Source organism: Macaca fascicularis, chromosome 13 (genome assembly GCF_037993035.2).
Source record: "Macaca fascicularis isolate 582-1 chromosome 13, T2T-MFA8v1.1".
Classification (NCBI taxonomy): Eukaryota; Metazoa; Chordata; class Mammalia; order Primates; family Cercopithecidae; genus Macaca; species Macaca fascicularis.
Genome location: NC_088387.1, coordinates 73,664,927 through 73,677,857, shown reverse-complemented (window position 1 = coordinate 73,677,857; position 12,931 = coordinate 73,664,927). Strand labels below are relative to the sequence as shown.

The 12,931-nt window shown below is 42.6% G+C and overlaps 1 protein-coding gene across 1 annotated transcript in view; it reads left to right on the top strand.

Annotated features, from left to right (window-relative positions):
- Positions 1-12,645: 12,645 nt before the first annotated feature.
- Positions 12,646-12,931, top strand: part of FOXN2 (forkhead box N2) — a 65,147-nt gene continuing 64,861 nt past the window's right edge. Inside the window, exon 1 of the mRNA XM_005575934.4 lies at positions 12,646-12,780. The gene's annotated coding sequence lies outside the window, so the exon portion shown is untranslated. The remainder of the gene's footprint in view (positions 12,781-12,931) is intronic.

Sequence of the window (12,931 nt, the reverse complement as noted above, 5' to 3'; positions counted from 1 at the left end):
TTGTATATGCTTCACAAAGTTCTCGTGCTATGTTTTTCAGCTCCATCAGGTCATTTATTTTCTTCTCTAAACTGGTTATTCTAGTTAGCAGTTCTTGTAACCTTTTATCAAGGTTCTTAGCTTCGTTGCATTGGGTTAGAACATGCTCCTTCTGCTCAGAGGAGTTTGTTATTACCCACCTTGTGATGCCTGCTTCAATTCATGAAACTCATTCTCTGTCCAGTTTTGTGCCTTTGCTGGAGAGAAGCTGCGATCATTTGGAGGAGAAGAGGCATTCTGGTTTTTGGAATCTTCAGAATTTTTGTGCTGGTTTTTCCTCATCTTCGTGGATTTATCTACCTTTGATCTTTGAAGCTGATGACTTTCAGATGGGGTTTTTGTGTGGGCATCCTTTTTGTTGATATTGATATTGCTTTCTGTTTGTTGGTTTTCCTTCTAACAGGCAGGACCCTCTTCTGCAGGTCTGCTGGAGTTTGCTGGAAGTCTACTCCAGACCCTGTTGCCTGGGTATCACCAGCGGAGGCTGTAGAACAGCAAAGATTGCTGCCTGCTCCTTCCTCTAGAAGCTTCATCCAAAAGGGGCACCCACCTGAGGCCAGCTGGAGCTATCCTGTATGAGGTGCCTGTCCACCCCTGCTGGGAGATGTCTCCCAGTCAGGAGGCATGGGGGTCAGGGACCCACTTGAGGAGGCAGTCTGTCCCCTAGCAGAGCTCAAGCACTGTGCTGGGAGATCTGCTGCTCTCTTCAGAGCCAGCAGGCAGGAACACTTAATTCTGCTGAAGCTGCGCTCACAGCTGCCCCTTCCCCCAGGTGCTCTGTCCCATGGAGATGGGAGTTTTATCTATAAGCCCCTGACTGGGGCTGCTGCCTTTCTTTCAGAGATGCCCTACCCAGTGAGGAGGAATCTAGAGAGGCAATCTGGCCACAGTTGTTTTTCTGCGCTGCAGTGAGCTCCACTTAGTCCAAACTTCCAAGCAGCTTCCTTAACACTGTGAGGGGAAAACTGCGTACTAAAGCCTCAGTAATGGTGGATGCCCCTCCTCCCACCAAGCTCGATTGTCCCTGGTTGATTTCAGACTGCTGTTCTGGCAGCAAGAATTTTCAGCCAGTGGTTCTTATTTTGCTGGGCTCCGTGGGAGTGCAAACCTCTGTGCAAGACCATTTGGCTCCCTGGCTTCAGGCCCCTTTCCAGAGGAATGAATGGTTCTCTCGTGGGGGTTCCAGGTGCCACTGGGGTCCAAAAAAAAAAACAACTCCTGCAGCTAGCTTGGTGTCTGCCCAAACAGCTCCCCAGTTTTGTTCTCGAAACCCAGGGCCCTGGTGGAGTAGGCCCACAAGGGAATCTCCTGGTCTGCAGGTTGCAAAAACCGTGGGAAAAGCATAGTATCTTGGCCAGACAGCATAGTCCCTCACGGCTTCCCTTAGCTAGGGAAGGGAGGTCCTGGCCCTTGCACTTCCTGGGTGAGGCAATGCCCTACCCTGCTACTGCTCACCCTTCATGGGTTACACCCACTGTCTAACCAGTCCCAATGAGATGAACAGGGTACTTCAGTTGGAAATGCAGAAATCACCCGCCTTCTGCACTGGTCTTGCTGGGAGTTGCAGACCAGAGCTTCTCCTATTTGGTCATCTTGCCAGGTCCCTGTCCCTAAGATTTATTGAATATTAGGTTTGTTTCTTTTGTTAGCAATTAGTATAGCTTTAAATGTAGCTGTGTTTTAATGAAGTTTCATTGGTCACCTTCTGAGCCCTAGATGCTTTATTTACTTATTTTGAGATGAAGTCTTGCTCTGGTGCCCAGGCTGGAGTGCAGTGTTGCAGTCCCAGCCCACTGCAACCTGTCTCCCAGGCTCAAGCAATTCTCCTGCCTTAGCTTCCCATGTAGCTGGGATTATAGGCATGAGCCACCATGCTCGGCTAATTTTTTGTATTTTTAGTAGAGAGGGTGTTTCACCAAGTTGGCCAAACTGGTCTCAAACTTTTGACCTCAAGTTATCCGCCTGTCTCAGCCTCCCGAAGTGCTGGGATTACAGGTGTGAGCCACCGCACCTGGCCGCTTTATTTTTGAGTTGAAAAATGTGATCTATATCAGTGATTCCCAAGTTTTTAAAGATGTGTACTCTTTCAAAACAGGATATGTCTCATCCCTAACATGAATTCTTTGTAGTAGTTCTCAATGAGGTGGAGCTGGAAAACACCCTGGGAGTTTAACAGACCCTGGGCCTGAAGATTCTATTACTTCTGCTCATTCTGTGAGATTAGTGGTTTCCAAACTGCGTTCTTGGAGGAACATTGAATAGACATGCCTGGGCTTTTCCAGCCCTTCCCTGCCTTCCAGCATGCTCCCATCTTCAATCAGAACAGGTCTACTTTGATCTATTTTATGAATTGGGCTTTATGAAAGATTTCATTCAAAGAAAATGAAGCAAAACAACTGTTCCATTTTAAACCATCTGAAAACTACTGTACTAATTCATTGCTTCTATTACTTTAATGTATATAGAATTGACAAAAATTCTCTGCTCGACCAAACTTCTTTCAGCATATTTGTACACTTCCTTGTAAAGTCCATTTTTAGCAAAGAACTCTGCTAAGTCAGTTTAGCAAGAACCTCCCCCACCTTTAGTATCTGACTGGATTCCTCATCCTCTGCCATCCTCCAGAGGATGTCTGATTATCCTGGCCTGTCTATAGCAGAAGAAACCTTCTTAGGTCAGTTTAGCCATAATCCTCCTTACTGCCGATGTTTGCTCTTAGTAATTTTCCATCCACTGACCACCTACCTGCTCCTTGGCTATAAATTCCCACTTGTCCTTGCTATATTCTGAGTTGAGCCCAGTATCTCATCCCCACTGAAAATCTCATTGCAGTGGTCCCTATACCTATCATGATGGTTCTGAATAAAGTCTGCCTTACAATGCTTTAACAAGTGTCATTGAATAATTTTTTCTTTAACAGAATCATCTATGGGATTTTTTTAAATGCAGGTTCTTATTCACTGGGTCTAGAATGGGTCCAGGGATTTTGCATTTCTTTTTCTTTTCTTTTTTTTTTTTTTTTTTTTTGTTTTGAGACAGGGTCTCACTCTGTTGCCCAGGCTGGAGTGCAGTGGCATGATCTCAGCTCACTGCAACCTCCGTCTCCTGGGTTCAAGTGATTCTCCTGCCTCAGCCTTTCTAGTAACTGGGATTACAGGAGCGTGCCACTACCATACTCGGATAATTTTTGTATTTTCAGTAGAGACGGGGTTTCACTATGTTGGCCCGGCTGATCTTGAACTCCTGACCTCAGGTGATCCACCCGCCTCGGCCTCTCAAAGCGTTAGAATTACAGGCATGAGTTACCACACCCAGCCGGGATTTTGCATTTCTAATAAAATTCCTGGTGATGCCAATACTGCTGAGTGTGCTCGGGCCACAGTTGGAGTAGTAGGGATCTGAACCTCAGGGGTTTGTTTTGTTTTGCTTGAGACACAGTATTGTTCTGTCACCCAGGCTGAAGTGCAGTGGTGCAGTCTTGGCTCACTGCAATGTCTGCCTCTCCGGTTCAAGCGATTCTCTTGCCTCAGCCTCCCGAGTAGCTGGGACTACAGGTGTTTGCTAGCACACCTGGCTAACTTTTCATATTTTCAGTAGAGATGGGATTTCACCCTGTTGGCCAGGCTGGTCTCGAACTCCTGACCTCAAGTGATCCACCCGCCTCGGCCTCCCAAAGTGTTGGGATTACAAGCGTGAGCCACCGCGCCTGGCCATGAATCTTAGGGTTTTAAAAAATCTAATATTTTTTCTACTCACCCAGAAAAAGTGTTTCTTATCAAAGATTTCCCCACAATGGTCTTAAATTTAACAAAATAGTAAATTCTAGAGTTTGTTGTCTCCTGCCTGACCAAGTCTCAATCTATCTGCCTCTTACTATTTATCTGTCTCTTTCTCTCAGTATCTTCTCCCTCTCTCTTTCTCTGTCTCTCTCTCTCTGGAAGGTAAACAATATTTAACCTTGTGGACATGCATTTAAAAATCTTTGTACATTCAGCAAATATTATGCCTCAGCCAGTTCATCTCAGCAAGAGCTAGGCTTGGAGGGTCTGGGAAATTTGCCACAAGTGAGTTATTTAAAGGCAGTTACAGGTGACACGCACTCCTAAATTTAGCTTCTTAATGAATTTCTCCAGAGTAAGAAGTTACTGTCTTGCACCCTTTCACCCTTTGTGTAAAAAATGTAGCATACACTTGAGACTGATTATTTTCTTTCCTGTGTTAGTTTGCAACCTGTTCCTTTCTCAAATACTTCCTCAGCCACTGTTTCTTTCCCCAATATTATCCTTTCTTTTTTTTTTTTTTGAAGAGACACAGAGGGGTTATCCACTTTCAGAGCTTCCATTACCAGAGCTGACTCCCTGTAAACCTTTATACAGCTCTACACCTCCACATGACCTGTTTACTGTAGGGTCAGCAAACTTTTTCCTTTTTTTTGAGAGAGTCTAGCTCTGTTGCCCAGGCTGGAGTGCAGTGGGGCGATCTCGGCTCACTGCAACCTCTGCCTCCCGGGTTCAAGCAATTCTCCTGCCTCAGCCTCCCAAGTAGCTGGGATTTACAGGCATGCACCACCATGCCCAGGTCATTTTTGTATTTTTAGTAGAGACAGGGTTTCACCATGTTGTCCAGGCTGGTCTTGAACTGCTGACCTCAGGTGATCCACCCGCCTCGGCCTCCCAAAGTACTGGGATTACAGGCATGAGCCACCGTGCCTGGTCAGCAAACTTTTTCTGTAAAGGTCTCCGTAGTAAATGGTTTCAGCCTACGGTCCATTGGTTTTCTGTCTCAGTTGCACAACTCTGTCTTTGTAGTGCCAAAGCAGTCATAGATAGTATGTTAATGAATGTTTGTGGCTATGTTCCATTAAAACTTTATTTACAAAAGTGGAAGGCAGGCTAGATTTGGCTCCCAGAGCCATAGTTTGCTTGACCCCTGATGTACAAGCATGTAGAAGCTGCATCACTCTGATTACAGCTCCTGGGAATTTGGAAGTGGGACCCTGAGGCTGTGTTAGGTAATAACTGTGGGTTGCTAAGCAGGAAAGTTAGACAAAGTGGGTTGGTGGCAGAGGTGGAGAGCCAAGGCCCGTAGCTGGGACAGCCATAATGGGCCACATGTAAGCATGTAAGTGAGCAGAGAGTGAAACAGACACACAAAGAAAAGCCAAGACTAGATGATGAGAGAGAGAAAGGGGAGAGTTCTTGTAATGTTGGCTGTGCTTCCCACAGTTGTGTCTCACATAATCCCTGCCTATTTTTATATTCATTTCTCCTTTACTTTAGCCAGCTGGCATGAGTTTCTGTTTCTTGCAACCGGATAATCCCTAACTTGAGCAACCTTTTATATTCCAGACATTCCAAATGACTGGCAGTTCTCTGACTTGAATAATCATGCTCTTTCCCCACTAGGCTTTGCTAGATATGGTTCCACCCCTCCTTCTACCACTCCCATTCCTACCTCTACTCTATATTCTTCTCTCTTCAGTCTTTGTTCAGACATCTCCCTGAGTTGAGTTAGGACTTGATTCCCATTACTACTTATGTGAAGCTCTATCACTGCACTTATATACCACAATTATATTTTCTGATTTGCTTGCCTGTAGTTTTAACTACTGTTTTCATCTCTGTACTAAGTGCAGGGCCTGGAACATAGTTGGTAGTTAATATGTTTATTTAATGAATGAGGTAAAGGTACACAATCTATCTGTAAAATAGGGATAGATTCTAAGTAGCCTGAAGGCTCAGGATCCTCTGATATCCTTACCAGCTTCATGAGCCAAAGCAGAAATAACACAAACTAATGAATTTCTTCGTATGTAAAGGACTAAAGAAAAGTATTCCATATGTCCTTATACTTAACTTTGCTAATAGCGTTGTTCAGACCTATAGTCACTGAATTTTTCGTCTGCCTGTTTTATCAGTAACTGAGTATGATAACATCTCCTCCTAAAATTCTGGATATTTTATTCCTCGTAGTTCTGTAATTTTTGCTTTATATACTTTGAGGCTATGTTATTGGAGGAATACAAATTTACAATATTTTTATCTTCCTGGCAAATTAAGTCTTCATTATTATGAAGTCTCCCTTTCACTCCAGCAGTACTTTTTTTTTTTTTTTTTTGAGACGGAGTCTCGCTCTGTCACCAAGGCTGGAGTGCAGTGGCATGATCTCGGCTCACTGCAAGCTCCGCCTCCCGGGTTCATGCCATTCTCCTGCCTCAGCCTCCCAAATAGCTGGGACTACAGGTGCCTGCCACCACACCCGGTTAATTTTTTTGTATTTTTCACTAGAGACGGAGTTTCACCGTGTTAGCCAGGATGGTCTAGATCTCCTGACCTCGTGATCCGCCAACCTCGTGATCCGCCTCCCTCTGCCTCCCAAAGTGCTGGGATTACAGGTGTGAGCCACTGTGCCTGGCCCCAGTACTTCTTGTCTTAATATCTACTTAATTTAGCTATTCTAGCGTCCTTTTGGTAATTTTGCATGGTTTACTTTTTTCCTATTTTTTACTTTCAAACTTTCTGTATTTTTATATTCTAGATTATGTCCCTTGTAAACAGCATGTGGTTGGGTTTTTATTTTTGCCCAGTTTGACAATCTGTGGTAGTTGGTTACATCAATTGGTGGCCCCAGGTTCATCCCACTTTCTAGTATTTACACCCTTATGTGGTTTCCTCCTGACTCTAGGCCTGTTATTTCCTTTATCTGATAGAATGTAACAGAAGTGACAGTGTGTTAGTTCCAAGCCTAATCTTCTTGGGAACTCTGAGCTTGCATGTAAGAAGTCTGCTATCTTTCTGGAGAGGCTACATGGATTTGCCATGTGGAAAAGAAGTCCTAGAACTACTTGTAGAAAAACGAAAGAATCTAATCAATTGTGAGAACCAAGGCCCCACATATATGATATCAGTCAAGCTGTTCTAACCCCTGGCCATTGGAGCCATCCTAGCTAGGTGCTAGACAAAGAAGTAAAGAAGCTATCTAGAACATTTCAGCCCCAGTGGACATCACCCAGAGAAGAGAGACCCTTCTCCATTATGCCCTGTTGAAATTTCTGACCCATAGAATCTGGAAAAATAATAAAATGGTTTTGATTTTAAGCTACTAATTTTTTTTTTTTTTGGAGACAGGGTCTTGCTATGTTGCCCAGGCTGGAGTACAGTGGCGCCATCTCGGCTTACTGCAACTTCCACCTCGTGCCTCATCCTCCTGAGTAGCTGGGACTACAGGTGGGTGAAACCACATTTGGCTAACTTTTTTGCATTTTTAGTAGAGATGGGGTTTCGCCATGTTAGCTAGGCTGGTCTCAAACTCCTGACCTCAAGTGATCCACCTGCCTCAGGCTCCCAAAGTGCTGGGATTACAGGTGTAATCCCACCGTGCCAGGCCTAAGCTACTAAACTTTGGGGTAGTTTGTTACATAACAATAGGAAACATAAACAATCTTTGTCATTAAATTAGGATCTGTTTTCATTTAGTGTAATTAGTGATATTTGGGTTTATGTCTATCATCTTATAACAACTTTCTATTTGTTCTATCATACATTCTTATTTGTCTTCTATCTTGCATTTAGATTATTTTTTATTACTCCATTTCCTCATACCCTCAAATTAGATTGGAAATTGCATAGTGTCATGGTTTATTTTATGAATCAACTGCCAGTGCCACTGGTGTACAAATGTTCGGTCAGACACGATTCTAAATGTTTCTGTGAAGGTATTTTTTGGATGAGATTAACATTTAAATCCATAGACTTTAATAAAGCAGATTACCTTCCATAAGGTGGGTGGATCTATCCAATGCCTTAATAGAACAAAGATCTATCTTCCACGGGCAAGAAGGAATTCTGCTAGCGACTGCTTTTGGACTCAAACTGCAACTCTTCCTTGGGTCTCTAGCCTGTTGTTCTACCTTACAGATTTTAGGCTACTAAGGCTCCACTTCTATTTCTCTGAAGAATCCTGACTAATACACAGTTTCTTACTGTTTTCTCAGTGATTATTCTAGAGTTCATAAGATGCATTCTTCACTTACCAGAGTCTAATACTAACTATAACTTCTTCCATACTTCTAGAAAATGCACAGATTTTAGAACACTTGATTCCATTTACCTTCTCCTGACATATACCATTATTTCGTGTGTGTGTGTGTGTGTCTTAAGAGGGTCTCTGTCACTCAGGCTAGAGCGCAGCTCAGTGGTGCAATCATGGCTTACAGGGCTCAAGCAATCTTCCCACCTCAGCTTCCCAAGAAGCTTTCCACTACAGGAATGTGCCACTGTGCCTGGCTAATTTTTAAATTTTATGTACAGATGGGGTCTCATTATGTTGCCCAGGCTTGTCTCTAACTGCTGGGCTCAAGTCCTCCTGCCTCAGCCTCCCAAAGTGCTGGGATTACAGACATGAACCACCACACCCAGCCTATTGCATATTTTCAAATACAGAAGACAAGACTATTATAGTCTTATATAGTCAGTATCAATATTCATTTAGACTTACCTATATATTTATCATTTTTCTTGATCTTTATTTCCTACCACATCTATGACCTTATAACTGGGATCATTTACTTCCTGCCTATGGAATGCCACTGTGAATACTGTTTTGCTACTTTGGAAATTCCTTAATTTTACTTTCTTTCTTAAAAAATATTTGTTTCAGCCCTTTAAAGTTATCATTCCATCATTTTCTGGCTTCAGCTATTTCTGTTAAAAAGTCAACTGCAAGTCTAATTTTCTTTTTTTTTTTTTTTTAAGTCCTCTCTTTTCTCTGGCTGCTCTTAAAGATTTTTCTTTTGGTCTTCAGATTTTAGCAATTTTTTCATGATGTGTCTATATATCAGCTGTGTGGATTAAAAAAAAAATCCTGACGGAGATTCACTGGTTCAAATATTATTTAGGCTGAACACCTTTTCCTTTCCTTTTGGAATGTCATTTATGTTCATATTAAACTTCCTTACTATATCTTCTATGTGTTCTATACTTTCCATCTTTTTTCCTTTTTGTGCTTCATTCTGAATATTTTCTTCTGACTTACCTTCCAGTTCACTAATTCTATCTTTATCTGTGCCTAATATGTTCTTATACCCATCATTGAGTCTTTATTTTCAGTTAGTAATTTTTGTTCCAAAATTTTCATCTGGCTCTTTTTTCAAGTTTCTAGTTGTCTACCCAAATATTTAATCTTGTGTTTGATTTATTGGAACACAGTAGGCATTGTTATTTTTACATCTGTACCTGATAATTTCACTATCTGACTCCTTTTGGGTCTGTCTTTGTTCTCTGTTGTTTCTGCTATATTTTTCTTATTTCCTTATGTAACTGATTTTAAAAAATTGTGTACAAGGCGTTGTGGTTTCAATATTATCGTAGAAATTATTTGAGTCCTAGAATGATATTATTTTGCTCTGGAAAGGATTTTAGTTTGCTTCTGCCAAGTGCTTGCGGGCATGAGCTCAAAGGAATTATCCTAATCCAGTTTCAAGGTTGAGGTGATCTGAAAACGAGCTACAGACCTTTTACTTTTATGATGGAGCCCTTTGAATTCCTAGTCCAAAGCAAGGGGCCTTCAACAGAGTTCACCTCTTTCTCCCTTAGTATGCCCTGAATTCAAACCTCTGTCCCCCATTCCTGCTCATCCTCTCAGCAGCCCTCTATGGAATGGACCTCCATCATTCTCCAGATCATGGCCTGGTAATTCCTCATTAACTTTTTAGCTTTCTCATGGCTTCAAGCTGACATCTTTCATATTTTGTTGAAGATTCATCCAAATTGCTGTTAATACCAAGGATTACAAAAATGTAGATATCATTAAATATAGGTAGTTGCTTTTAAAAAATGCATTGAAAACGATCCTTCAGGAAAAAAAAAAATTAGACTTTTATTCATAATTCTAACCTTTTAGCGCAAGTGGCAGACCAGTATTTAGGAATATTATATACTAGTTCTGGTATCGTAAAATTTGAGATTACTTACTTATTTTATTGACAAACATTACTGAACATCACCACTGTACCCGAAACTCTTCTAAGAAATTACATTATAGAAAAACATGGTTCTTGACCTCAAGGGGCTTGAAGTCTAGACTCCCTATTGACAAACTGGTTTTTTTAGAATCATCAATTCATGATCAAAAAGTCTTCTGTTAAATTTATGTAGCATTATACAATGATAAATACATTTAAAACATAAACAAATATTTGAGCTTCTGTCACTTTTTAGCCTAAGCACGGGGGGCATTTTAAACAATATATTTTCTAATGCATTTGTCTTCCAGTAAAGTTTATCACTGAATATGTTTCTTTGAGATATTTTGGAGACAGAAGAATAGTAAGCTTCACAAGAGATCTTAAATCCAGGATCATCTTTTTCCTAGAGTTCACTTCTTGTTTCCTAGCCTTTTTACTATTGCAAACTCCCGGGAAAAGCTATTCACTCTGACTCGTCATTATCTTTAATCAGGGCTTTTCCTTGGCAGATGTTCAAAGTCCTCTAAAACAATCTGTAGGTATACAAGTATCCCTGGACTCTAAACTAAAGGCATAACAGATTTGCTGAGACCTCAGTCTTACTCACAAAGATTATTTAAATATGTCCAGACTTTCTGGGTTGAACCAGTCGGTAAGAGGATTAGGAGAGGGAATTTAGGGAATGAGGGTGTAGTAGATTCATCATTTGATCTTGGACAAATTACATAACTTTTCTGGATTTGTTTTCTCATGATAGATTGAGTTTCTGGATGATACATTTCTGAAGTATCTTCCAGCTCTCAAATTCTGTGATTCTTCTACAGTTAAAGAGGACTGCTTAGCTTAGCCACTTGATTTTAAAATAGATGGATGGCACGGTGCAGTGGCTCATGCCTGTAATTCCAGCACTTTGGGAGGCTGAGACAGGGAGATCACCTGACCTCAGGAGTTTGAGACCAGCCTGGTCAACATAGTGAAATCTTATCTCTACTAAAATTACAAAAATTAGCTGGGCATGTTGGCGCACGCCTGTAATCCCAGCTACTCCGGAGGCTGAGGCATGAGAATCGCTTGAACCCGGGTGGCAGAGGTTGCAGTGAGACGAGATTGCGCCACTGCACTCCAGCCTGCGCGACAGAGCGACAGACTGTCTCAAAAAAATAAAAAATAAAATAAATAAATAAATAGACGGAGTAAGAGCAATGAGGAGAAAGATAATTAAAGTTCAATATATCAAGTAAGATATTAGTAAAATAATTTGTAAGAAGATTAAGATATATTATGTGAGTAGCCACCACAACAATGGCTGGCAGAGATAAAACAAGACTGAGGTGTGAGGAAGCTGTGGCTCCTTTGTGGTTCTTTCAATCTTCCCTTCGTTCTTTCCCCTGCTCCCTCTCTACTACACCCTCCTTCCAAGAATTTCCTTCAGTATGTCCACATGAGTGGGCAACAGTGATTGCTTCGAAGGGAGAAGGCACAGCAACTCCTGCTCCAATTGAAGGATGCTGTACATTTGCCTTGTGGCCTCCGAATGCAGCTGTGAGGCCCTTCAGGACAGTGCAAGGAAAGACAAATGGAACTGGTAGATGACTAAACAAATTATACAAATGTAGCAGCGTTCCATCTGTGGAATGACGGGATCAAATGTTTACATTTTAAAAATATATTCTGATGTCCATAATTCTTCTGTAGTTGTCAGCCCCACAGCCTGACTTGTTTTAGTGTCAGCAGGTAGCTTGTTTCATACACAGCTCACCTTCTACTCAGAGCCTGCACACGCAGTGAACATGCTCAGTCAGTATCCAGGCTTCGTATACCTTTTCTTTTAGTCTACTTAACACCTTTGTGAGATAGGTATCACTACTCTAGTTTTTGAAGATATTGATAAAGAAACTCAGAGATTTAATTATCAGGATCATATTCGCAGCAAACGAGAGCCTTAGTGCTGCCACTTCTCATACATTTGACGGGTCATTTTTCTAAGTCTCAGTTTCCATATCTGTAAAGTTTCCACTTCTAAGCCTCAGTTTCAGTATCTGTAAACTTTCCATGAGTTAGATAGGGTTCTCAGATTTAGTAACACAAACCAAAACAAACAGGAAGTATATTCCAAACGGGATGTACTTATATTTAAAAAAAAAAAAATCTCCAATTATATGAAATTCAGGTTTAAATGGGCACTCCTGTATTTCATGTGGCAAGGCTATGTTATTATTGTGGATATGACAATGCATGTGAAGTCCTCAGCTTCTGTAAATGCTATGCATACTAAATTTTGGTTGATCCCTAAGTCTTTTTTTCCCTACCGCAAACACACTGACTTGTTTTCACAGAACATTTCAGTCAAGCAAGAGTAACACTATTTTAAGTCACAGCAATGCTTTACCGTTCCTAAGGCGCTTTCAAAGCCTGGGCAATAGCGGAAGGCTCTTGCGGAAACCCACGTAACTTGGGGTGTCGAGGCCGGTCTAAGCAGTCGGGGCACAGGCAGCGAGGGCCGTCCTGCCCTGCGGTAACCTAGCCCCGCCCCGCGCCTCCTCGGCCACTCAGCGGCCGCGCCGCGCCGCCGCCGCACTCCTATAGGTCCTTCCTCGGACAGGCGAGGCCTTTCCATTTTCCCGCTTTCCCCTACCCTGCTCAGCCCGAAACCCACACCGGCCTACAGCGCCTCCGCCCTACTTTCCGTGTGAGCCCCGCCCTTCCGGACCCTGCATTTCACCCCCACCCCAGCCGCCGTGCCGGGCAGCCAGCCGGATCCCAGACCCGTCCCTTCGGTAGGAGGTGGGCGGGAACCAGGAGCGGTCGGCCGAGCCCCCTTCCTCGGGGTCCCGGGAGGCGGGACTGGAGGGAGAGGCGGGGCTAATCTCCTTGGCGCCGCGTTGCCATGGCAGCGGGGAAGGGGAAGGGGAAGGGGAGGGAGGGGGA